Source organism: Mobula hypostoma, chromosome 7 (genome assembly GCF_963921235.1).
Source record: "Mobula hypostoma chromosome 7, sMobHyp1.1, whole genome shotgun sequence".
NCBI lineage: Eukaryota > Metazoa > Chordata > Chondrichthyes > Myliobatiformes > Myliobatidae > Mobula > Mobula hypostoma.
In genome coordinates this window covers 49,476,153-49,503,451 of record NC_086103.1, presented here as the reverse complement: position 1 = coordinate 49,503,451, position 27,299 = coordinate 49,476,153, and positions in this window count along the sequence as shown.

Below are 27,299 nucleotides of genomic sequence, written 5' to 3'. Positions count from 1 at the left end.
TATCTGGGTTGAACTCCAACTGCCACTTCTCAGCCCAGTTTTGCATCCTATCAATGTCCCGTTGTAACCTCTGACAGCCCGCCACACTATCCACAACACCCCCAACCTTTGTGTCATCAGTAAACTTAATAGCCCATCCCTCCACTTCTTCATCCAGGTCATTTTTGAAAATCACGTCCCTGAGGCACACCACTGGTGACCGACCTCCATGCAGAATATGACCCATCTACAACCACTCTTTGCCTTCTGTGGGCAAGCCAGTTCTGGATCCACAAAGCAATGTTTCCTTGGATCCCATGCCTCCTTACTTTCTCAGTAAACCTTGCCTGGGGTACCTTATCAAATGCCTTGCTGAAATCCATATACACTACATCTACAGCTCCACCTTCACCACTTCATGCTTAGTCACATCCTCAAAAAATTCAGTCAGGTTTGTAAGGCACGACCTGCCCTTGAGAAAGCCATGCTGACTATTCCTAATCATATTATACCTCTCCAAATGTTCATAAATCCTGCCTCTCGGGATCTTCTCCATCAACTTACCAACCACTGAAGTAAGACTCACTGGTCTATAATTTCCTGGGCTATCACTATTCTCTTTCTTGAATAAGGAAACAACATCCGCAACCCTCCAATCCTCCGGAACCTCTGCCGTCCCCATTGATGATGCAAAGATCATCGCCAGAGGCTCAGCAATCTCCTCCCTTGCCTCCCACAGTAGCGGTCCTAGTGACTTATCCAACTTGATGCTTTCCAAAAGCTCCAGCACATCCTCTTTCTTAATATCTATATGTTCAAGCTTTTCAGTCCGCTGCAAGTCATCCCTACAATCACCAAGATCCTTTTCCACAGTGAATACTGAAGTAAAGTATTCATTAAGTATCTCCGCCATTTCCTCCAGTTCCATACACACTTTCCCACTGTCACACTTGATCTAGAAGGAAATCTCTGATCTCAAACCTCCACTGCCTTGCGGCTATACTCACTCCTGGGGAAGGCTTCGGGAGTAAACCCCAAGTAAAAATCCAGAGCTGGAGTTCCTAAGGCAGCCTTAGGTTGAGACCAACACTGTTTGGAACTCCTGATGCCAAACTGTATCAGTTCCTGCCACTCCTTTGGACGCACCAGCTATGTGGTGAGAGGAAGCCTGCGGAATGTTCTCCATATTGTTCTGCCCTGGCTTCTTTCTAATATGTAAATGTTGGGGCCTCATCCACTATACTCAAGAGCAGATGGTCTATGCACATGTGGAAACAGGAAGTGGTAGATAGGACTGAGAATTGAGAGTAGATTGGACTCATGGACCTTTCGGTAAGGTCCTTTGTTGGAGGCTGATCTGGAATGTAAAGGCACGTGGAATCCATGATGACTTGATGGATTGGATTCAAAATAAGTTTAACCATAGAAGACAAGGGGTAGTGGTGGAGGACCTCAGGGGATGATCATTAAAATTATCGAAATCATCAGTCATAGGGAGTATAGGCATAAGGGTGGAATTCTCAAATAGTAGAAAGTACAGGTTTTAAGTGAGATGGGTCATGTTTGAAGGACATTTACAAGGCATATTTTTTACATAGAGAGTGGAGGTGTCTGGAATGTGCTGGGAGGCTGGAGGAAGCAGATACGCTCGCAACATTTAGACAGGCACATAAACAGACCAGGTACAAAAAGATAAGAATCGTGGGCAGAAAGATGGGTCTAGTTTCAACTTCCAACACAGTCTGTACAGACAAGGTGGGCTGAAGGGCCTGTTTCTAAATTGCACACTTCTATGTTCTTAATAAATACAAGAATCATTGAGGAGGCTACTTTTGCCCCTAATTTGTAGGTCTGTCGGTTTGTGCATTCACATTTCTAACTGCTCTGTGCAAAAGGAATCAGAAAACTACCTGATGTGGCTGGGATTGACTGCAGGAGTCTCGAACCTGGGGGTGGGGGCAGGGGTAGGCAGGTAACAATGATGCTCACCTTGCCCTCTGTTGGTAAAGCCACTAAGGCACACATGAGAGGCTGTATTTGAAAGTTTTAAAGGTCAGAAGCCTCAATGACAACAAAGAGTTTGGCTTGAGTGTTGGTCCTTTAGATAGCATAGTTTCAGGAAAAATGGAACCAGTAAAATCTGGCTGCTTTGTAAGTAAATAAAAGCTCTCAGAATTCAGAACAATGTGATTGAAATCTGTTAAGTACCCCCAGAGCTGGTGGAAGAAAGAAAGAGATTTACTCTGGAAAAGCACATCAAGGAAAATAAAATGTTCACCAAAAGGCATCAATCTTTGTATCAAGACCATCTGGAAAGAATAGATACATCTGGTCAGTTACATTTAACTTAAGCAAAAGCAAATTTTCATTCTCCGATAAAGGCCTGATGCTACCATCAAGTCCTGTTCCATTTATGATACACATGGAACATTATGATAGAGTGTCCCAAAGTGCACTACGGGGTTATAGACCACAAAATGCAGTCTTCGTATGGATGCAGTACGTAAAACTGCTGGAGAATCCTGGCCCCTTATGAAAGTTAAAAATGTTGAAATCCTCCTACTCCTCATTGGTCCAGATTGGGCTAGACAGGTGTGCCAGGACTGAGCCCCAAAGAACACATAAACCACAAATCTTCTGTCAGAGAAAAAAAACTCCATCAATACCCTCTGCCTTCTATGTCAAATCAGTTTTGAATTCAATACACCAAGTCATCATGATTCCATGTACCCTAACCCTCTGGGTCTGCCTACAGTGAAGGATATTTTTGAAAACTTCATTCCATGGTTGTCCATGAGTCAATCCTCAACCCTCAGACCCCTTTACAACAGTGACCTCTCACTACCTTGCCAAGTACCAAACTGCTTCTACATGAACAAGATTCAAAGATGCTGCTTCTACTGAGGAAGAGTGCTCAAAAGGCCCACAACCCTCTGAGAGAAAGCATTTCACCACACATTTTTCTTCTTGAATGACTGACTCCGTATTGTAAACATCAACCTCGCTCTAGTTCTAGATTATCCTGTAAGAGGAAACAGTCTCTCTATGGCCAAGATTTAATATGCTTTAATCATGTCTCCTCTCACTGTTCTAAATTCCAGTGAATACAATCCTTAATTATCACACTGTTGCAAATAAGACAACGCACCTATTCCAAATATTATTACAAGCACTCCTTCTCGGAACTAACTTTCTAGCTCATTTATATTCTTCCTTAAGTAAGGAAACCAAAACTGTACACAATATTTCAGGTGTGATCTCACCAATGGTTTTCATAACTCAGTAATAAACATTAACATTCAGCCCAATTCAGTAACAATAATATTCCATTAGCTTTCTTAGACATGTGCCGAACCTGCATTCTATTTTTTTGTACAAACGTAAATCATGTAGAGTATCTGGGAGTCCTAGCACATCAGTGAACTCTACAAACTTTCACCATTTAGAAAATGTGCTTTTTTTTATTTTTCCAGCCAAGATGCATGATTTCACACTTTTCCCACATGATACTTCATTTATCACTTATTGAATAGCTTCCAGCATTTTCCTAATGATATATATTAACTTGTCCATAGCTTCCTGCCTCTTGATTCCCTCTGTTTTTGAACTTGCTGTTAGATTTACTATTTTCCATTCTAATGGGACTTTCCCCAAATTAAGGGAAATTGAAACCAACATATTACTTATCCCACTAGCTACTTCTTTTAAGACTCTAGAGACATCTCAGCAGCAACTCCAACAGGTTATTTAATATTATATTCCTAGTGATTGTAGTTTTCCCAGGTTCCTTTCTTAATTCCATTTCCCGACTTACAGCTACTTCTGTAGTGTTTGATGCCTGACTCTTCGTAGTCGCCATGTACAATCCAGGTGAATCATCTGTTCTCATAAGCCTATCCTGGTCACTCTGACAGCCGGGGAGATTTTCTCTATGCCACTCCCATTATTACAGCAACAATTCATTCAATAGCAACACTGGCCCTGTGGCGTAAAGCATTTTGCTTCCATTGTAGTATGTCATTTTAGGAACTGGTTTCAAAGATGGCACCTGCTGTGCTCAATGCCAGAAGCTGTAAAAACCTGCAACAGATCAATAGGGAACGCCATGCTGAAAACAACGTCAGTTTCAGAATTCTGTTACACAGAGCAAACTGTCAATGCTAGTTTAAAACCAAAATGTTTTTACAATATTTACAAACACCATTAGGGTGTTTTAATGGCAGTGGAACTTAATGAAGGAATTTCGATCGAGGCAGACTGGGGTGCGCTTTGGTGAAGACTAGCTCTACAGCCTGCAGTTGGATAGCAGTGCTGAACTGAACTAAACTGAATACTCCTGGACTCCCAGTTTGATGTTGAAATTTTATGTGTTCTTCGCTCGCTTTTTGCTATTTGTGCTACTTGTTCTTTTTTCGCGTGTTGGGTGTTTGATGTTTTCGTTGAATGGGTTCCATGGTGTCGCTGTGCTTGTGGCTGCCTGTGGGAAGATGAATGTCAGAGTTGTGTTCTGCGTATGTACTTTAATAATAAATGTCATTTGAATCTTTGAATTTCTAATGCACCATTTAAGGGAAAAACTGCCCTAAATTGGCTTGTAGCTCACTTTTGCCACAAGACAAACTGCCCTAGTCCAAATTCTAGTGCAGCTTTTGAGCTCAATTTATGCACAATTAATCACTAAAGATTTGGCAGCTGTGACTTAAACCTGATCAAAATGCTCAATAGATTATCCCCTCTGAATGTCATTGTCTGAAATAGGTAGGAACCATGTCTTGTGCCACATCAAATCCCGTTTATTGCACTAAGAAACTTCTGACCTTTATGTGTTTCTCCCATTCATATTGAAAGACTGGGAAAAGTCAAATTATTTTTCATTCTTGATAATATGAATATTTTCAAAGAAGTAGAGTTCCAGAAAATTGAATTTCATAGAAACCATTGGAGGAATGCAATTATGTTTTGACAGATTTTAATCCATGGGTTATAATCATCTGGATTAAATCCAGACTAACACATTTTATAGTTTAAATAAATTATTGTTTAGATTGATTTTGTACATTAAAAGTACACACATCAAAGAATAATCAGGAAGGTGAGTGGTTTCTGTGAGCTAGATAAACTGCAAGAATTGCTTCCTAAATCATTTTGCTACAATTCACTAGATGAATTAAATTGCATATATTTTTCAATTACAAAACTATAGAAAAGTCCTAACAATATTTAGACATTTAAATATATAAATGATTGTGGTTACCTATACCAGGTGTCCCCAGCTTTTCAAACGTTCGCTTTATGAAACCTCACTTTTACAAAAGACCTACATTAGTTCCCTGTTTTCGCCAACAGAAGGTGTTTTCACTGTTACGAACAAAGGCAGTGTGCGCGAAAAAATCAGTGTGCGAAAAGCGGCAGCGCGCACCCCCAGCAGCCACTCTCCCCCAGATTCGGAGCAGCATTCTCGCCGGCATTGCTTAAACACGTGCCTGTGTGCAGCCGTTTGCAAGATGCGTTCTAAGGTATCGGAAAAGCCTAAAAGAGCTGGTAAGGGTGTTACACTTAGCGGAAAACTAGACATAATTAAGCGTTTCGATCATGGTGAACGAAGTAAGGACAAAGTGAGTCTGGCTTGTGGAAGCAGACGAAGATAATGTTGAAGAGGTTTTGGCATCCCATGACCAAGAACTGCTAGATGAAGAGCTGATGCAATTGGAAGAGGAAAGGATAACAATTGAAACCAAATGAGTAATGATAAAGTACGACTTTAATTTTGAAAGAGTACGTCAGTTTAGGGCATATTTGCAAGATGGTTTGAGTCCTTACAAAGAACTGTATGATAGAAAAATGCGCAACGCTCAGCAGTCAGGCATTCTGTCGTTTTTCTAGCCTTCCACATCAGTCACAGCAGACAACGAACCTTGACCTTCGACATCGAGGCAGGCAGAGATAGAAAAAGATGACCTGCCTGCCCTCATGGAAACAGACGACGACGAGATGACACGCCAGTGTACCACCACCCAAACCCCCAGGCCGTGGACAGATACCGATTCGTGGAGAATGCAGCAGTAGCCGGGAGGCACACAGCACACCTTTAAGAAAAAAGCCGAAATAAACATGCTAACTAATTAGGTGCAGCCCGGCATGTAAATCTCGGCCCAGATCAGAGGCGATGCAATCGGCAATTGCCTCTGATCTGGGCCGACAATTACGTGCCAGGTGGCACCTAATTAATTAACTTGTTTATTTCGGCTTTTTTCTTAAAGATGTGCTGGATACCTCCCGGCTACAACTGTACCCCTGCATGCTTTGCAGATCGGTATCGGTTCGCTGCACGAAGGGGGTGGGACCATTTCATCACCCCAACCTGCAATGACTCAGCCTAACACACCATCATCGGTGTGCTCGGCAAGCTGTTTTCCCGATTCCCGTAAGTGATACTACACTGTACATACATTATTTCTACTTTATATCGGCTGTGTATTTTTACGTGTTATTTGGTATGATTTGGCAGTTTCATAGCTTAAAGGTTACTGGAGAGCGCTTGCGCCGTGTTTTTGCCGAGAGTGCTTGCCTGAGGTTTTCGCTACGGAGAACAGTTCAGGCAATGACTGTGGAAAAGTATTTCTACTTTATATAGGCTTTGTATTTATATCATTCCTGCTTTTACTATAAGTTACTGTTATTTTAGGTTTTATGTGTTATTTGGCATGATTTGGTAGGTTATTTTTGGGTCTGCAAACGCTCACAAAATTTTCCCATATAAATAAATGGTAATTGCTTCTTCACTTTACGACATTCTGGCTTACAAACCGTTTCATAGGAACACTCTACCTTCGGATGGTGGGGGAAACCAGTACTCAACCAATTTAATGCATTACTGAAGACCATTGCATAGTCGTCATCCATAGTATTCTTTAATAATAACTGACTGCAATATTTTATTGATCTGTCCATAAAAACACTGAATGATTCAAATAATGTTGATCATTGGGTGTACCATAACTGAATTACTTGAGAATAACAGTCCCGTTGCATACTTTTAGGTTTCTTCCACTTACCTCATTCATAAAAATTTGCAGTAAACTTTTAGGAGGGACAGATCAATAAGGCCTAAGCCTGGGAATATAAGACTCCTGATAAAACTCAATGATGCAGAGAAAAACTGAATGTAACTGTTTGATTAAAATATTTTTACATTTTTATCTATGATTAGAGGCAAAATTACTGGATTAATTACTATACAAACACTGGCATAGGTTCAATTGATGCCTATATTTTACTGGATCAGCTGGAAAAATCGTACAGTAGAATATTCAGGTGACCTAGTGTCCAGGACCTGGAATAGTTTAACTCAACAATGATTTTTTTCTCTATGTTAAAAACTATTTCCTCAAATAATTGCTAGTAAAAGATGGCATGAATGGCAGCAGTATGAAATGGGCTCACAGAGAAGTGAAAGACTTTTTTGCACTTTGTCAGGTTTTCTTTACCATTGACCTCTGCAATATGAATTGGCAAAATTATCCATTTTATAACAGGAGTACATGGAACAGTACAACACAGGCACAAGTTCTTCAGCCCACGATGTTGTGCTGTACTAATTAATAATCAAACTAATCCTTTCTGTCAACGTAATGTCCAGATTCTTTCATTTCCTGTACATTCATCTGCCCAAGAACCTCTTGAATGTCCTTATTGGATCTGCCTCGACCACCACGCCAGAGAGCATATTCTGGGCACCCACCAATCTCCGTCAAAAACTTGCTGAGCACATGTCCTTTAAACTTAACCCTCAGTATCACTAGTATTAGACATTGCAAGCCTAGGTAAAAGATACTGGCTGTCCACTTTATCTATGCCCCTCATAACTGGGGCACATAATAAAGGCACCATGGTATTGTAGTGGTTAGCATGATGCTCTTCCAGTTCGGGATGTTCCAGGGACCAGAGTTCAATTCCAGCGCCGTCTCTAAGGGGTTTGTACATTCTCCCCATGACCGCATGGGTTTCTTCCAGCTGCTCCGGTTTCCTCTCGCAGATTAAAGATGTACCTGTTAGTAGGAAAGGAAGGAAATTGCCTTTTAAACTCACAGGGAGCATAGGCCATCAACTTTTTGCTGTTGATGTTTCTGTAGCAGGCAATTTCTTTTTTACAAGGTCAAGTTGCTAGCTCGACGCTCAACCCAGCACGGATGGAAAGCGTGCCTGGGGAGCCAGCTGGATTCGAACTCTGATCTGTTAGTAGGTTAACTGGTCATTGTAAATTGCCCTATGATTAGGCTAGTGTTAAATAGGTGGGCTGCTGGGTGAAGTGTCTCAGTGGGTCAGAAAGGCCTGTTCCAACATATTTCTAAATAAGAAAATAAATAAATAATCTTTAAAACTTCTGTCAAGCAGACTCCACAGCTTCAGACAACTTCTTCTCCTATGGCCTCTAATCCAGGCTGCATCCTGGTAAACTTCTCTGTACCCTCTCCAAAGCCTCCACATCCTTCCTATAATGGGCCGTCCAGATTACCTTGTTAATTTTGACTATGTGAAAGTAAATCCATAAAATCATCTCATATCCCCGCAATTTTTTCCCATGGAGCAGTTTGAATCACTTGTTATCAGCTATTCTGCACCATGCTACAAACACAAAACTGTACTTTAAAACTCAAGAGACCAGGACATTAACAGAATTTGCCAAAGTGAGGTTGTGGAATGAACACAGACTTTAAATATTGTTCCTAGCTAGGTTCAGCAGAGTGGAATTCAACATCAGTGAGTTGGATACCCAAATGAGCAATGACAACAACAGCCCACATTCCTATAGAACTTTATGAGGTGATATCATGGAAAATAAATGGCGCTGAGCCAAAAGTATAAATCAGGGAAGATATTGTGATGAAAGCATGAGTTTCAAGAAGCGTTTTATGGGAAGTCAGAAAAGTGTAAAATATAGGGAGGGAATTTCAGATCCTTAAGGATATTACAGCCGAAGGAATAGATGGTAGCGGTGGGCAATATGGAATAAAGTTCTTACAGAAATAATGTAGGGTTGAAGGAGATTACATATACTCCGAAGGGCAAAGCCACAGAGGGACTTGAAACCCAAAGGTTTAGGTTTGATATCAAAGTGTTGCCCAACAAGAACTGATATTAGGCAGTGAATCTGTGGGCATCCATATTTTAGATAAGCCTAAGTTTAAGAACGATAGAATAAGATTGCCAAGTCTAAGATAATAAAGACAAAGATGAGGATTGGAGCAATAAATGAAACTGAGGTATAAAGAGCACACAGATGGGGTCTTTAGCTCCAATTAGCTCCAGTGATAGATTGGGGAATGTGGGTGGATATGCAGAAAAATCAGTCCCTACCATTTACAAACCAGATTTTGGAACAAATAACCAATGCTTCTGTTTCTCAACCATTGCTTCTGTACAAGAAACTATAAACAGAATATGGTTACCTATAAACTTGTGGTAAAATTAATATTAATAGACAATATTCAGAATTGGCCATAAGGTTGCTAAAAAGGAGCAAAATTCAAAGTAAATCTATTATCGAAGTATCTATTGTATACAATATATCAGCATATACTACCCTGAGATTTATTTTCTTGAAGGCAATAACAGTAGATAAAAAGAAATGCAACAGAATCAATTAAAAACTACACACATACAAAAACGGACAAACAAGCAATGTGCAAAAGAAGAGAAACTGTGCAATTACAAAGAAAAACTAATAATACATAAATAATATTGACAACAAGAGTTGTAACATAATGAAAGCTAGCCCATAGCTTGTAGGATCAGTTCAGTGTTGAGATGAGTGAAGTTATCCAAGATGATTTACGAGCCTGATGGTTGAAAAGTAATAACTATTCCTGAACCTGATCGAGTGAGACCTAAGACTTGTGTACCTCCTTCCCGATGGCAGCAGCCACAGGGGAACATAAAGTAGATAATTATTGAAACATCACCTTTGAAACCTCAGGAGGAATCTGTCCCTATGCTAATTTATTAAAAGATCTGTGCAATTTAATAATTCCTCTCAGGTCTCCCCCATAACTCAGACATTATGCCTCTTCAACTGCATGTCTCTTTGAAATATTCTAGGGCATTTGATAACAAATCCTTTACAGTATCACTTCTCAAATCTTTAGGAAAAAAAATTCCCCTCACTTTCTCTCAGATTTTTTTTCTAGTTATACAAGTCAGCAATTACTCTTCCTGGACATGTTTGTTGATTTCACCTTCTTCAGCCCCAGAAGTATCAGGGCCTCCATTTTTGTTCAGCGTGTTTGACTATTGCTCATATACATTTAGGTATTCTGTTTTATATTTGGGAGTAATTCTTTTTATACCTTTGTCACCTGCAGTTGGATTGATAAGGATAGGAATGCAGTAATACTCTGAGTGAAGTATTAGTTAGAAGGACTCAAATATTAACTTCAGTCTGTCTTGACTTCGTACACAAAATTGTTTTCTTTTAGCTAAGGCACTAGATGGCACTCTGCTGCAATAAAGTGCACCAGCCAGCAGAAAGAAGAAAAAGTACACAAGCAGCCCAGCCCTATAGAAGAATGCTTCTACAGACCTACAAAGACATCTCATTGAATACATTCTGTACATCTATCTCCTGATAAGACTGAGCCCTGAACAGAGATCCAGGCGATGCAGAATTGCATAGCTGTTAGTTAAGACAGTCTCCTTTTACATTTAAGACAAGTTCAAATTTGCGTTCTTCTGAACCCAATAAGACTACTTCAGACAGATGAATATAAATTCATAGCACAAAGACCCTCTTAACTTACACAAACCTGAGTAAAATGGACAACTTCTAAGAACAGCAAATTTAAGAAGTAAGGAGATTTGGATCAGTGTATTTCAGATTACTTCTTTTGGTTCAAGGCAAACAGAACTAGAGATAACTGTTTGCAATGACATAGGCTTGAGACTAAGAGTTATAAAAGAACCATAAAAATAATAGACAATCTAATACAATATATTAGATTGCCTGATTCAGGAAATTAGTCAGCCTAATTTATCCCAGGTTTGAATCTCCTGTCACGTTGAGCTGTCCTGACTCAAACAATACAAGTTTCATCCTATTAGTATGGCTTTAATTAAGTTTGTGTTTCAAAGTAATATCAAATTAAAAATAAAGGGACCAAGACCACAACTTCAATCACCAGTCATGCTGTATTTGTTTTCTTCATCTGACAGAAACCTTTGTCTGACAACTGAATTATGTCATGACACAAGATCCAATTTCAATGAAAAAGGAACGGAGAAAAATTGGGTACATTGTATGTCGTGATTTTTTCCCTCTGGATTCTACAGTTATCTGACATGAAAATACTCAATAATTGGACAGCCATTACAGATTAAGATACAAATGTTGAGGGTCCCAGGCAACTATATATGACTAAAGGGAAAACTACCCAAGAAATGTTCTTGGGCAACATTGCACCATCACATGCAAACTTTCATGCGGTTTCTGGCACCAGCTTCATCATTACTAAAATCAATCTTAGTGGCGGGGACTTTCTGCAGTTAACTCCCCTTTCAGTAAGATACTCAGCTGGCTTTCTCGTGGGAATTATCAGAAGACAGGTTTACTGTTTTACCTGCTTTGGGGATGCTATTTCAGAGTTGCCTAACTGGCATAATTATTGTCGACCAAAACTCCATTGCCTAGTTCTCAAGCTTTTCTTCTATTAGTTCTTTAAGGAATAAGGAACCTGTGTGACACAATGCTTAATCAGCTGAATACTGTGCAGATATTTTTGATAATACAATATGTGTGAACAATGGTCTCTCCAAATATGGTTTTAGCATGTCCCTATAAACGATGAGTATGTCCTTTCAACTAAGTTTCAATTTTGCAAGTCATCCCTTACTCAGTGCAAACTTAAAACATACGTACTTTGCTTTGACTATTATCTTCTGAACAAACCAACTGCTCCCAGAAATGGGTGCAGAAATAGGTATTCTTCTTGACTGGGAGAATGAGCAGAGAGCACATAGTGGATTTAGGCAGTAAGTCTCCTTCATGAAATTCAGGAAGAAACAGTTGCATAAAACGTCTGCACTTTTTCTCATGGGGTTAAAAAAAAACAAATCCTCAGGCAGAGAGAGGATCACATTGCCCCTGGCTGCAGGACATTAAATGTGTTATTTTGTTTTATCCACTGAGTTCCTCCAAGCCAAAATTAGAGATAATGTATTGTTAAATTTTGCTTAAGGAGGAGCACTGGTGCACTCTGGCCCAAGAGATGCGTTTTGTTCTCTTGTGTTAGAGCCAGCATTCAGCATTGCAAGGATTGCACATTTTCTGGACAGTTCCCATGACCATATGCACCGCATTTAGGCAGATGATGTCTTCATTTTGTGATGGTTCACTGATCCTTCTATACTTCAGCCACTTGGCTATACATGGCCCGTTATTGTGCTCTGTAATCCATTCCAATATAGGCAGCATGTGCATAATGAATGCTACGCTGCTATACAAAATGTAGAAGAGCTCAAAACATCTATGATAAAACACCATAACATTCAGTCAAGACCTCAACATTTATGGTGGTGAGGCATTAAATGCACAACCTCATCGTGAAAGGTCAGCTCTTGCCTTTCCCTATGTGGGAGATGTCTGCAGAGAAAGAGTAGAAAAGGTGAAAAACATGAAGGACACTTCCCCCTTCCTTTCTGGTAACTGTCTTTGACCAGCTCATCCAACTAGGTCACCAAGGTAGGTAAATATAGGTCAACATAGCATCTTCCTAGCTATAGAACCAAACTAAACAGGACCATATGAAAGAGGAGCAGAATTAAGCTATTCGGCCCATCGAGTTTGATTTGTTATTCAATCATGGCTGATTTTCCCTCTCAAACCAATTCTCGTTGCTTCTTCCCATAACCTTTGACTCCCTTACTATTCAAGAACATATCAAACTCCACTTTACCTCTGTCAGGCTGAAGAATTTCCTCCTCAACTCTGTTCTATTCTGAGGTTGTGCCCTTTGGTCCCAGACTCAACCACTATTGGAAGCGTTCTCTCCAAGTCCACTCTATCCAGGTCTTTCAATATTCAGTAGGTTTCAATGAGATCCCCTCACTCTTTTAAATTCCAATGAATATAGGCCCAAAGGATTCAAACAATCCTCAAACATGAACCCTTTCATTCTCATAATTATTTGTATGAACCTCCTCTGGACCCTTTCCAATATTAGCAGATCCTTCCTTAGATATAGGGCCCAAAACTGCTCACAACACACCATATGGAGTCTCACCAATGCTTTATAAAGCCTCAGCATTACATCCTTAATTTTAGATTCTGGCCTTCTTGAAAATGAATGCTAACTTTGAATTTGCCTTCTTTACTAACAAATCAACCTACAGTTAACTTTTGGGGAATCCTGCTCTAGGACTCCCAAGTCCCCTTGCATCTCCAATTTTGCTCCCTGTTTAGAAAGCAGTCTGTGCCTTTATTTGCTTTACCAAAGTGCATGACCGTGCACTTTCCTGTACTGTACTCTATCTGCTACATCATTGCCCATTCTTGTAATCTGACCAAGTCCTTCTTCAGTCTCTCTGCTCCCTCAACACTACCTGCCCCTCCACCTACCTTTGGATCATCTGAAACTTCTGCCACAAAGACATCAGTTCTTTCCTCCAGTTCATTAAAATATGAGGTGAAAATTAGTGGCGCCAACACCGATTCCTGCGGAACATCACGTTCCGAGCAGCCAACCAAAAAAGCCCTCTTTATTCCCAGTCTTTGCTTTCTTCCAGTCATCCAATCTTCTAACCATGCTAGAATCCATCCTGTAATACCAAAGGCTCCTATTTTCTGTAGCAACCTCATGTACAACATCTTGTCAAAAGCCTTCTGAAAATCCCAGTAAACAATATTTGCTGACTCCTTTTCTCTATCCTGCCTATTACTTCCTCAAACAATTCCAATGGGTTTTCCCTTAAGGAAATCCTACTGGAGAGCGGTGACTCATTTACTTGCATCTTCCAAAACAGCTCTATTTACATCTTCATTATCTCTATTTTCCCCTTCAGGGTTCTTCTGAAGACCCTGACCTAGAGTTACACTCTGACTTTGGTTCTTTGTGGAAATGGGACACGCTCTTGGGGTTTCATAACTGGCTGTTATTCAACATGCCAAGGATGCAGCCAAAGAGCTCAGCTCGCTTTTGGGGGTCCGAGATCTTGTGGCTCTGAAGACAGGCGGATTGAAGGCCAGTGTCCTGGCAGAAGATTGGTGTGTTGTGAGAGTCAGAATATCTATGGTTCAGTGCCCAGAGACCTGAGATCTTTGGGTACAGAGCTTGGAAAAAGCAACACAGCAGACTTTTAACATCTTAAACCAGTGAGTTGTTTGTTATGTCTCCCCTCTCACTGTGAAACAGAGACACTTCTTTTTCCCCTGTTAGGGAGAGGGAGAGGCTGTGGTACATTGAATACCAGGTGAACGAGTAGTCTTTGGGGTACTGCAAGTCTGTGTCTTTGCTGTTGCTTCGCTGAACGCTTGTGTGCTGATGCTTTTTTTTGCTGGAGGGGGGAGGGGGATCATTGCTTGCTGCTGCCTACGTGTGGGAGGGGGGAACTGGAGGGACTTTGGGGTTCTAACATTTAACTGTCATTCATTCTTTGGGGACGCTCCTCTGTTTTCGTGGACGGCTGAGAAGAAAAAGCATTTCAGGATGTATATTGTGTACATTTCTCTGACATTAAATGTACCTTTGAAACCTTTGATTTTATTCTGTGCCTTTAAGTACTCTGAAACCTCAGCCTTTACAATGGATTCCCACTCTTCTCAACCACTGTAGTTGGTCTAACTGGCCTATAATTGCCTGTCTTTTACTGCCCTGCCTTTTAAAGAGTGAAGTGACATTTACAATTTTCCAGTCCTCTGGAACCATTCCAGAATCTAGTAATTTTTGAAAGATTACTACTAATGCTTCTACAATCTAATTAGCTACCTCTTTCAGAACCACTGGTGAAGTCCAGCTGCTCTAAGTGACTTAGAGTATCTACAGTACCTTCAGTCCATTCAGCTTCTTAAGCACTTTCTCCTTGGTACTAGTGACTACATTCACTTCTGCCCTTTGACTCTCTAGAATTTTTGGCATGCTGCTGGTGAAGTTTGTCTGCCATTTCTTTGTGCCTCATTACTACCACTCCAGCATCATTTTCCAGTGATCCGATGTCCACTCATGCCTTTCTCTTACTCTTTATGTGACTAAAAAAAATCTTTTTTATATTATTGGCTAGCTTCAGATTTCATCTTTTCCTTCCTTATTGCTTTCTTTGTTGCCTTCTGTTGGTTTGTAAAAACTTCCCTATTCTCTACCTTTCCTCTAGTTTTTGCTATACTGTATATCTTCTCTTTTGCTTTTCTGCTGTCTTTCACTTTCTTTGTCTGCCACGTTTGCCTCTGCCTCTCCTTAGAATGTTGCTTCTTCTTTGGGATGAACTGATCTTGTGTCTTCCAAATTACTCCCAGAAACTCCAGCCATTGCTGTTCCATTGACATCCCTGCTAGTGTCTCTTTCCAATCAACTTCGTCCAGCTCCTCTCCCATGCCTCTGCCTTTATTCATCTGTGATACTGGTACATTGATTTTAGTTTCTCACTCTCAGATTATGATCACTGTCTCCTAAGGGTTCCTTTATGTTAAGTTCCTTAATCAAATAAGGTTCATTGCACGACACCAAATCCATAGTTGCCTTTCCTGAACTGCATATTGCTCTAAAAAACTTTTCGTGGGTATTCTATATGTTCCTTCTCTTGACATCTAACACTAACCTCATTTGCCCAATCAACCGGCATATTGATTATTAAAACATAGAAACATAGAAAATAGGTGCAGGAGTAGGCCATTCGGCCCTTCGAGCCTGCACCACCATTCAGTATGATCATGGCTGACCATCCAACTCAGAACCCTGCACCAGCCTTCCCTCCATACCCCCTGATCCCCGTAGCCACAAGGGCCATATCTAACTCCCTCTTAAATATGGCCAATGAACCGGCCTCAACTGTTTCCTGTGGCAGAGAATTCCACAGATTCACCACTCTCTGTGTGAAGAAGTTTTTCCTAATCTCGGTCCTAAAAGGCTTCCACTTTATTCTCAAACTGTGACCCCTCGTTCTGGACTTCCCCAACATCGGGAACAATCTTCCTGCATCTAGCCTGTTCAATCCCTTTAGGATTTTATATGTTTCAATCAGATCCCCCCTCAATCTTCTAAATTCCAACGAGTATAAGCCTAGTTTATCCAGTCTTTCATCATATGAAAGTCCTGCCATCCCAGGAATCAATCTGGTGAACCTTCTTTGTACTCCCTCTATGGCAAGGATGTCTTTCCTCAGATTAGGGGACCCAAACTGCACACAATACTCCAGGTGTGGTCTCACCAAGGCCTTGTACAACTGCAGTAGTACCTCCCTGCTTCTGTACTCGAATCCTCTTGCTATAAATGCATTTAATTTCCCTTGTCAGCCACGGGTGCACTACCTTCCTTGATTTAATCATCTTGCCAAACTGGGATGAACAATTGTTGTAGTTCATCCATGCGATCTTTAAATGCTTGCCATTGCATATCCACCGTCAGCCCTTTAAGTGTCATTTGCCAGTCTATCTTAGCTAATTCACGTCTCATACCTTCAAAGTTATGCTTCTTTAAGTTCAGAACCTTTGTTTCTGAATTAACTATGTCACTCTCCATCTTATGAAGAACTCCACCATATTATGGTCACTCTTACCCAAGGGGCCTCTCACGACAAGATTGCTAATTAACCCTTCCTCATTGCTCAATACCCAGCCTAGAATAGTCTGCTCTCTAGTTGGTTCCTCGACATGTTGGTTCAAAAAACCATCCCGCATACATTCCAAGAACTCTTTCTCAGCACCCTTACCAATTTGGTTCACCCAATCTACATGTAGATTGAAGTCACCCACTATAACTGCTGTTCCTTTATTGCACACATTTCTAATTTCCTGTTTAATACCATCCCCAACCTCACTACTACTGTTAGGTGGCCTGTACACAACTCCCACCAGCGTTTTCTGCCATTTCAACATTTCAGGCCGAAGCATCGACTGTACTTTTTTCCGTAGATGCTGCCTGGCCTGCTGAGTTCCTCCAGCCTTGTGTGTGTTGCTCGAATTTCTAATGTCTGTAGATTTTCTCTTGTTTGTGGGAAGAATCTCAGACCTGTTGGGCAAACTCAAGGGCTGAGACTTCTCCAGCACTCCCTAGTGGATCTTCCTACCTGCCTCATTTGCTATCACACCCTAACCACAGACCAAATTTGTAAGAACTTAACCCGATGAGTGTGACTGCTTCCTGAAACACAGTGTCCAGGTAAATCACCCCTTCCCTGATGCATCACAGTGTTTGAAGCTCAGATTCTCGGTCAAATTTGCGCCTGAGTTCCTCAAACAACTAACACATGCTGCAGGTATGGTCAACAGTAGCCATAATGGGGTCCATCAACTCCCACATCACTCTGTTACAATACTTCATCTGATCCTGCATCCTTACCTTAATTATTAATTATAATTTGGTGTGTTTTTATTTAACTACTACGAAGAAATGAAAATATAAATTATGCATCCCAAAGCCTATACAAATATCAACGACTCATTTCCTCATCCTCTGTTATGGGCATCTGTCCCAAACCCTATGTACCCTCCACAAGGCTTGGGCCATCAGTGCAAAAGACTGCAGATGTTCTTGAGAAGCCTCAGTCTTTGTCAACAATCTCAATTGGCTACCTAACTCATAATATAAAGATGGAATTACTAGCATGTTCATTACAGATTTTTGAGAAATAATAATAGGTTTGTGTTTATTGGAGAAGCTATCACACAAACAGATCAATAGCAACATTCTGAATTTTCCTCCTTTTCACCTCCGTCACTTCTATATTTGTTTTTCAGTGGGAGTTCTCTTCAGAATCTAGAAATAGGAAAGATCCATTCACCACCTCCGATCTTAAGTTGCAAGCCATCAGTTTTCAGCCTCTAGTCCAATAAGTTTGCTCAGTATTTTTCCAATGGTCATAATTATTGCTTGAAGTTCTTCCATTCCCTTTAATCCCTAATTTACTACTGTAATTGGAACACATTTGATGTTTTTTACCCCACAGTTTTGGTAATAAATCATGAAGTTATGAAGTGAGGCAACACCAAAACAAGCCCTTCTGTCCAGCAAGACTATGCCGATCATGAAGCACCCATATACCCTAATCCTACACTAGGAGATTCAAAGTACATTTATTATCGAAGAATATATAAGTCATTGTGGGCACGTGGCCAAGTGGATAAGGCATTGGACTAGCTACCTGAAGGTCGTGAGTTCGAGCCCCAGCCGAGGAAACGTGTTGTGTCCTTGAGCAAGGCACTTAATCACACATTGCTCTGCGACGACACTGGTGCCAAGCTGTATGGGTCCTAATGCCCTTCCCTTGGACAACATTGGTGTCATGGAGAGGGGAGACTTGCAGCATGGGCAACTGCTGGTCTTCCATACATCCTTGCCCAAGCCTGCGCCCTGTAGAGTGAAAACTTTCCAGGCACAGATCCATTGTCTTGCAAGACTAACAGATGCCTATATTTATTATATAAGTCATACAGCCTTGACATTAGTTTGCTCACAGGTTTCTCAGATCCTACCACTCATCAGCATACTCGGTTCAATTTATTGTAACCAAATAAAGCTACCCACCAACCTGTATGTCTTTGGGATATTTGAGGAAACCAGAGCATTCAGGGAAAACCCAAGTGGTTACAATAAAGACACGCAAATTCCATGCAGGGATTACCAGAGATGGGGATCAAACTTGGAATGCTGGGCTGTGATTCAGCAGTTCTACCATCATTTCCAAGCACCTGCCATTTCCTAATTTCCCATTAGTTTCCATTTATCATCTCTGAGGGGCCATCTCAGATAATCTCTTTTTATATACACACACAAAATATAAATGCTGTTATATTTCTTTTAAATAGCAATCAATCACAGAAAGGCATCAACTGGCTGGTGTAGTCACAGTAGATCACTCCTTTTAAGAGCCATAGTCTAATTTTAAACAATGTTTTAATGGATCAAATAATACATTTAAATAAACCTATCTAAGAGGCTACACTGTAAAGGTCACTTTATGGCTTGTTCATGTAAAAATTGACCATGCTTAGTATCTCGTATGCTGCAGATCACTTAAGTGCTCCAGAATGAACTGTTAAAAACAATGAGATGAGGTAAGTACTGAAAGAGCTGGAAAGTATAATCCTGCAAATTGGTATTGGTATTGACTTATTACTGTCACATGTACCAAGATAGAGTAAAAGGCCTGTCTTTCATATTGTTTATACAGAACAAATCAATACACTGTGCATTGAGCAAGAGTAATGTAAAACAATAACAATACTGAATGAAGTATAGAAGTGACTGAAAGAGTGCAGTTCAGGTAAACGATGAAGTGCAAGATCATATCGAGGTAGATTGCACTAAAGGAAAGAGAACAATTTATCGTACAAGATTCCATTCAAACAATTGATAACAGTGGGATAGAAGCTTTCCTGGAGCCTGGTGCTACATGCATTCATATCTTCTGCCCAATGGGAAAGGTGAGAAGAGAGAATGTCTGAGATGGGTGGAGACGATAAATATGTTGGCTACTTCACTGAGGCAATGAGAAGTATAGGCAGAATCCACAGAGGGGAGACTGGTTCTTGTGCTGTGCTGAGGTACATCAATCAAAGTTGGTGAGAGCCCACGGGGACATACCAAATGTCTTTATCTTCCTGAAGAAGTAGAGGCATTGGTGAGCTTTCTTAACCATGACATCAACATGGTTGGATGAGGACAGGCTGTTGGTGATGTTCAACCCAGGAACTTGAAGCTCTCAATCCTGTCAACCTCAACACTGTTCATGTAGACAGGAAAATGTGCACTGCTCCCCTTTCTGAAGTCAATGACCAGCCTTTTGTTTTGTTGAAGTTGAGACATTTTCCTAAAAGCCTTTAAAATATTCATGCTCAAATAATTAATAACAGAATCATTCAGCAGCAGAACAGGTTTTTTGGCTGACCATGATGCCAAATTAATTTAAACCCATCTGCCTGTAAGTATGTAGAGTCTGTATCCCTCTAGTCCTTGCCTATCTATGTGTCTGTCTTTCTTATTTACTGTCCGTTACTATGCCCAGATAGCAATAAAGGTTCCCCATTTCTGTCTGTCCTTGGCTATCTTCTTTATTTTGCCCCAGGTATGGTTCAGGGTCCTACCATTGCTCACATATGTGGAAAGATTCTTCATTGCTGTCTCTGTACAATTTTGTTTGACCAGTCAGGGTTGTTAACCTTGAGCTGAACTCCCGAACATGGACGACTGGAGAACCACTCTTAGTCTGGCCTCTACCCTTTGACCTGTTTGGCATGGGTGATTCTACCAAGAGCCAAAATGTAAGGCCGTGACTGCAGCCAGCATAGCTCTCTGGGCCATTGAGGCATACACGCCTTCAAACTATGACAAGGGTGTGATCTACTTGAAGGAGGTGTCTGTCTCTAAACATTGCTATTGTATCTGCTTTAACACCTTCCCTGGCAGCATATTGCAGGCACATTACTGTTACTTTGTCTTTTTAAGCAGACTTGTGAGTTAAGTTTTCTTCTTTTAACTCTCTGCCTCTCTTCTTAAGCCTGTGTCCTCTAATCAAGTTACTAACATCCAGATGAACATTTTCTGCACCTTCTCCAAATCTTCCACATCCTTCCAGTAAATTGGCAGCCAGAAATTCACACAGGTGTGGTCTGATCAAAGATTGGCAGAGCTGCATCATAACTTCCCAATTTTTGTACCTGATGCCTAAGCAATGAAGACAAATATGTCCTCTCCATTTTTAACCATCCCATCCACTTGTGTTGCTACATTCATGGACTAAGATCCTTCCGTACATCGGTGAGGTTGAGAAATCAGTTATTCAAAATGCTTTAAAACCCAAAACTCTTCTTGGAGTGTTTCTCTTTGTGCAATAATGTTCAAACGTTAAACAGAAGGATATTTCCTTAGGGAAAATGGATAATTCAATAAACAGGCCAATTCATGAACTCTAAGCATATAAAGATGTTGTATTCAGACATTCAGAGGATAGGGCAGCAAAGTGAAATTGTCTACTCGGACCCACTTTCCCAACACTTGCTACTTTGCAAATTGTGCATGCAGAAGTGAACACAAAGTTACCAAATGTAGTTTATAACATGAGTCATAATTTAATTGTAGATCTGTGATATATTAAGATTGGACTGGAACAAATGTGAGGCAGACACAAGACAGACAAGATAACAAAGTTTGAGCTGAATTCTTGGATTGGTCAAAGGCAGATGGGCTGGAGACATGACATCAATTGTTTGTAGTCAGTGATCTAGGTCACGTAAATTGTAGTTGGAGAATAAAGGTATCTTACTTTCATGCAGAGTATGATTCCAACCACTGGATGTGTTTTGCCCTTAATGTCCATTAACTTCAGTTTTACTATGACTCCTTGATACTACACAGATTGATTGGATTAGCTCCCTTAGATTTGTCCAGGCTTTGAGATCAGGACACGCACATTGTTAAATTAATTTTAATGTCTTGGCACAGCTGGAGATGCAGTTAGTTCTGAAGAGCTGGACTTCAGCACAATAGCTGGTGTGTATTTTTTGGGCCTGTAGCCACGGAAAAGAGTACAGTTGACATTTCCAGCCAAGACCTTTCGACAGGACTGGAGAAAAAAAGCTAAGAATTATATTTAAAAGGTGGTGGGAGGGGAGAGAGAAACACAATGTGATAGGTGAAACTTGGGGGGGGGGAGAGATGAAGTAAAGAGCTAAGAAGTTGATTGGTGAAAGAGACAGAAGGCCATGGAAGAAAGGAAAGGAAAGGAGGGGGGAGGAGCACCAGGGGGAGGCGATGGGTGGTCAAGGAGATAAGGAGAGAGAGAAAAGGCGATGGGAAATGGTAAAGGAGAGTTGGGGGTGGGGGATTACCAGAAGTTTGAGAAATCAATGTTCATCCCATCAGGTTGGAGGCTACCCAGACGGAATATAAGGTGTTGTCCTTCCAACCTAAGTGTCACCTCATCACGACGGTAGAGGAGTCCATGGATAGACATATTGGAATGGGAATGGGAAGTGGAATTAAAATGGGTAGCCAGTGGGTGATCCTGCTTTTTCTGGCAGACGGAGCATAGATGCTCGGCAAAACAGTGTCCCAAGCTACATCATGTCTCACCAATATACAGGAGGCCACACTGGGAGCACTGGACACAGAATATGACTGCAACAGTCTTGCAACTATCTGTGCTTTTTATTAAACTGAGGTAACTGAATTGCTTGTAACTATTCCCCATGATGGAACAATTTGCAACTTTGCCACCTGCATTCCTAATGACTCACCATTGATCAGGACTTGACCTTGGAGTCCTGTTATGATTCCTTATATCATGGATGCTATACTAAACACAGTAAATTCTACGTCATCTGCAGTAATTGTAATACTGTCTCGATTCCTTCGTTGTGATTACTTATGAGCAACCTGTTCTCTCATGCTGATGCTGCATTAGAAAAAAACTTGGCCTCGCCTCTTACCTTGTGTTTAAATATGTAAGCTGCAACTTCCTGTCTTTTTCCTGAGGAGCATTAGATTCTATAAAAGAAAACTGCGAGAGGAACGCTGCCCACAGATCTATGTATAATGCTGACTCACACCACCTGTGGTAACATGTTCCAACCCCATTTCTGGATCAAAGCATTAGAGCTTTTCTTTGTCTTCACAAAACTATACCCACAGCCTTGCATCTGGAGAAGGATAGAATGCTTGATTGCCATCTCCATGAAAAGTGGGGCACTTTGTGCTTAACAGCTTAGACCACATTCTTATAGTTCCTTATACCTCACATAGACCTGTCCATCACTGCACAGATACACATCTTAAAAACTCTCTTGCAAAGCTTTGATTGATCTCTCTGCATGATAATATAAGCACTCACTGTTTCCCCTATTTTTTTTTGATTGCTTGCACAGAGCACAGGGTTCTCTGCTATCTGAAGTTGCAATGGTTTAAAACAGGAGTAGCAAACCTTTCTGAGGGCATGAACTTCTAAAAATTTCTCTCATGTGCCAGGGTAATTCTGAGCAGAGATTATCTCTCAAGAAGGAATTGGTAACAATAATTATGGACTTCTTTAAGAAAAAAGAATGTCCAGATGCTTATTTATATGCATTCAATGTTTCAATATTAATAAAAGTATGAAAGAGACAGACTGAAATAAATGAAGCATTATAGAAAAACTGTTCACAAATTATCAATGTTAAGTTTTTAAAAAGACTTGAAAATTAAACATCATTTCTAAATATTATTGTTATTCTACTGAATGTACAATGAAGAAATATGAATGTGAAATGATAAGCTTTGATGCATTTCCATAAAAGATCAGAGGAAGGAAAATAAACATACTTTATTCTCAGAGAGACTTTTGTTGCTGCACTAAATGATGACAAATATTTTATATTCAGTGTGTATTTGATTGTTTTTGTGAGCTATGCATTTAGCATTAGCTTCATCAGTAAATCTACTCTTATAATTAGACGAACAATTTCATCACTCAAAGCAATGACTCACATGAATATTCACATACAGTATTTACTGATATTATTATTATTTACAGACACAGCATGGAACAGACCCTTCCGACCCAACAAGCTGCACCATCCAGCAACACACCTATTTAATACTAGCCCACTCGCAGGGCAATTTACAATGACCAACTAACCTACTAACTAGTGAGTCTTTGGACTGTGGGAGGAACCGGAGCATCTGCAGGAAACCCATGCACTTATGGGAAGGAGGTACAAACTTCTTAGAGAGGACTTCCTTTCATTCACTCACTACAGCATTTAGTTCCTATGCACTGACTTCTACATCAAATATTATTAGCTATAGTGAACATTCATACCTCGATGTCAGACGTAAATGACTCATGGTCCTAGCTATTCCGTGTCTCATGAACAAAGTCACTGGAGAGAAGGAGCTGGTAGATATGAAGCAGTCTCTTTATTTGACCAAATGAAACTCAAGAAGCATCATTTTGCCCTTTTTGAGGAAGAGGCCCCCTTGACCCAACATTACATGTCATTTTATACGCTAAAGATCGAAGGATAATTCTATGTTGACAATGTATCTACAATGCTTCCTTTGAATTATATATAACTTTCACACCCCCTTCTTCTCACCCACACTCCAGATAATGTGTCTGTTTTTTTAATTGGCTGCTGTTTTCAAAGCTCAAGGAACCCATTGTCTAGAGCTGCATTTTAAATTTCATCTACAGTCCCTATTCATATCTGAAGTTTGGTGCCATTTCCTTTAGGACCTAACGTCAAAAACCCCTAACACTATACACCTAACGCTGCCTAAACAGCTTCCTGGTGCTGGAGCCACAGTTTTCCTTTTTGCACTAAAATAGTACCACAACACTAAATCGTCCTATGTGCACTTCACAGTCAATATGTTCCTATATACTGTAAACTAACACTTATTTTAATTTTATCGCCACATCAGTTTAAAAATAATTGTTCTTTGTCTCTCAGATGCACAAATGACCTGTACCCAGCAGATTTAATATTCAAGGCCACCTTTTGGCTACTTTCACCTCGTAAACCTGGAATTTCCCCATATAGCCACACAACAGGCAAAATGGAGGAGCGATACTCTGCAGGTGTAACAATGCTTTTCTTCCAGTGGTTTCCAATTCTGTCAAAACAGAAGACAAGACTACTTGCTAATTTAGCGTACTTTGCTTAACTAAGCACATGCTTCAAAAGTAACCATTTAAAAATCTACAGGGAGCAGGCACATCAAATACCAGGCAGGCCAGGACCACAGAACATGTGATGGAGGGTGGCACTTTAGGCTGGGAAATTCACAATGGGCCTCTTTTAAGTCATATCGTTTCTGTAATTTACTGATTACGAAGGTATGTGTTTTCAACTAATAGCAAGCCAACACCAGCACATGGTGCCTACGTCCTAAATGCACATAATGGAATCTCACTTCAATCATATGACTTATTTACATTTTTTAGGCAAGACCACCTCACTCGCCATTCTAGGAATGTAAATGCAGGCTCCTGGCCTGTCTCCCCACCACCATTACACCAGCACATGCTCAGTGTCTTTTATCTGGTCCACCCTGACAAAGGAAAAGCCTTTCTCCACATGAAGGCAACTCAGTAATGGAAAACTGTACTTTGCAGTGGCTGCATCTTGTGCAATACGTTCATCACGTAAGGTCGACTCACAGTACCCTTACTGGACCATTCAATTTCAGTTTGTTCCTAGAAGAACGTCATACAAGCTCTCTCCACTGAACCATCACCTTCAGTGATTGCTTGCACCATCTGTATGGTACAAACCAGCAATTTAATGATCGTTCCAAGAAGTGTTGAAATTTAATTTTAACCTGTAATTTAGCAAAAATAAATAAAATGAAAGTATCCAACTTAAAATAACTGTCAAATATTAGCCATGAGAAGTTTCTGAGGTATTTTGACATAGCAAAGCAAGAACTTATGAGATCCAAAGGCTAATGAAAAATTTTTTTGTAAATGTAGGAAAATAAACTTGATTGGGTAGTTAAATGTGCTTTACAAACATTGATTCAACCAAGAAATAATGAACAATAAAGCAGTGATGGATCCATATATTTAATCAATTTTAACATAATACAGAAAGGGCAAACAATCAATGTTATAAAGAAACAAAATTTAGGATTTACTACATTTAGTAAGTTAAATAATGGCAGTTCAGAAATTAATGATGGACAGAAATCCAAAATCTGACAATTTCTGTCCCAGCATATCAAAGGAACAAGAGAACATTTCACATGTATTGGTAATGGTTCATCAAAGTTCGCAAGATTTGAGAGTTGTACATTTGGATTGTCATTGTTTTTTAATAAAGGAATGAGTGAGAAACCTGTTGATCTACAGGTTGATAGAAAAGAGGTTGGAATACTAAAACAGTCAAAGAAATGCAAGTTGATTGGAGAGAGCAGGGAATTGTGAACAATGGGTTGCAGAGAGCACTGGCAAATGTTAATGTGCTGTGCCTCCCTAATACAATCAACAATATTGTTCAAGGGAGTTTATCGGGGGAATGAAGTGAAAGCATTCAGAATTGGAGATAACACTGTGGTACAGGTTGGTAATATGTTCTGATTTGAATTGGTAAGTGTACAGTAGTAATGAAAGGTGTACAGAGATGTTAAGGATCTAAACTATGTCTTCTGCCTACTAATTTCACTATGCTGAGAAGTAGAGCAAAATTAGTTGGGAACAGAAGTTTGCAAAGTGGGACAGATTAAGTGAGTAACAACATCTATGGTTGATTAAGTTTTATGCTTAATGATAGCAATATGTAAGAGGGCCCTTAAACAGGCAGGCAGATGAGCAATTTTGATTGACATCAGAGTGAGTTGAACGGTCTGTTCCATATGTGGATGACTATCCATATTAGTTTGAAAAAAATTAGAGAATTTTAAAAATAGTCAGAGATTAAGAGCTGTGTAGAAGTGTCGTGGGAAAGGCGGGTGAGCTCAGGGCATGGATCAACACATGGAATTATGATATTGTAGCCATTAGTGTAATTTTGTTTTAGAAGGGGCAGGACTGGCAACTCAATATTCCAGGGTTCCGTAGATTTAAACGCAACAGAGCGGGAGGGATTAAAGGAGGAAGGGTGGCGTTACTAGTCAGGGAAAATGTCACGGCAGTGTTCAGTCAGGACAGACTGGAGAACTGAGAGGTTGGTCCAGAAGGTTCAGTCACTCACCATTCAAGATGAGATTAGACATTGGCTTTGTGGGAGAAGCCAGAGAGTGGTAGTAGATGATTGCCTGTGACTAGTGGAGTGCCACAGGGATCGGTGCCGAGTCTGTTGTTGATTGTCATCCATATCAACAACCTGGCTGATAATGTGGTTAACTGGATCAGCAAATTTGCAAATGACACTAAAATTGGGGGTGTAGTGGACAACGAGGAAGGCGATCATGGCTTGCAGAGGATTCTGAATCAGCTGAAAAAATGGACGAAAAGAAGTCAGATGGAACTAAATGCAGACATGTGCAAGGTGTTGCACTTTGGTAGGACCAACCAGGGTAGGTCTTACACAGTGAACAGTAGGGCACTAAGGATTGTGGCAGAACAAAGGGATCCTGGAATACAGGTCCATGATTCATTGAAAGTGGTGTCACAGGTAGATAGGGTTGTAAAGTGAGCTTTTG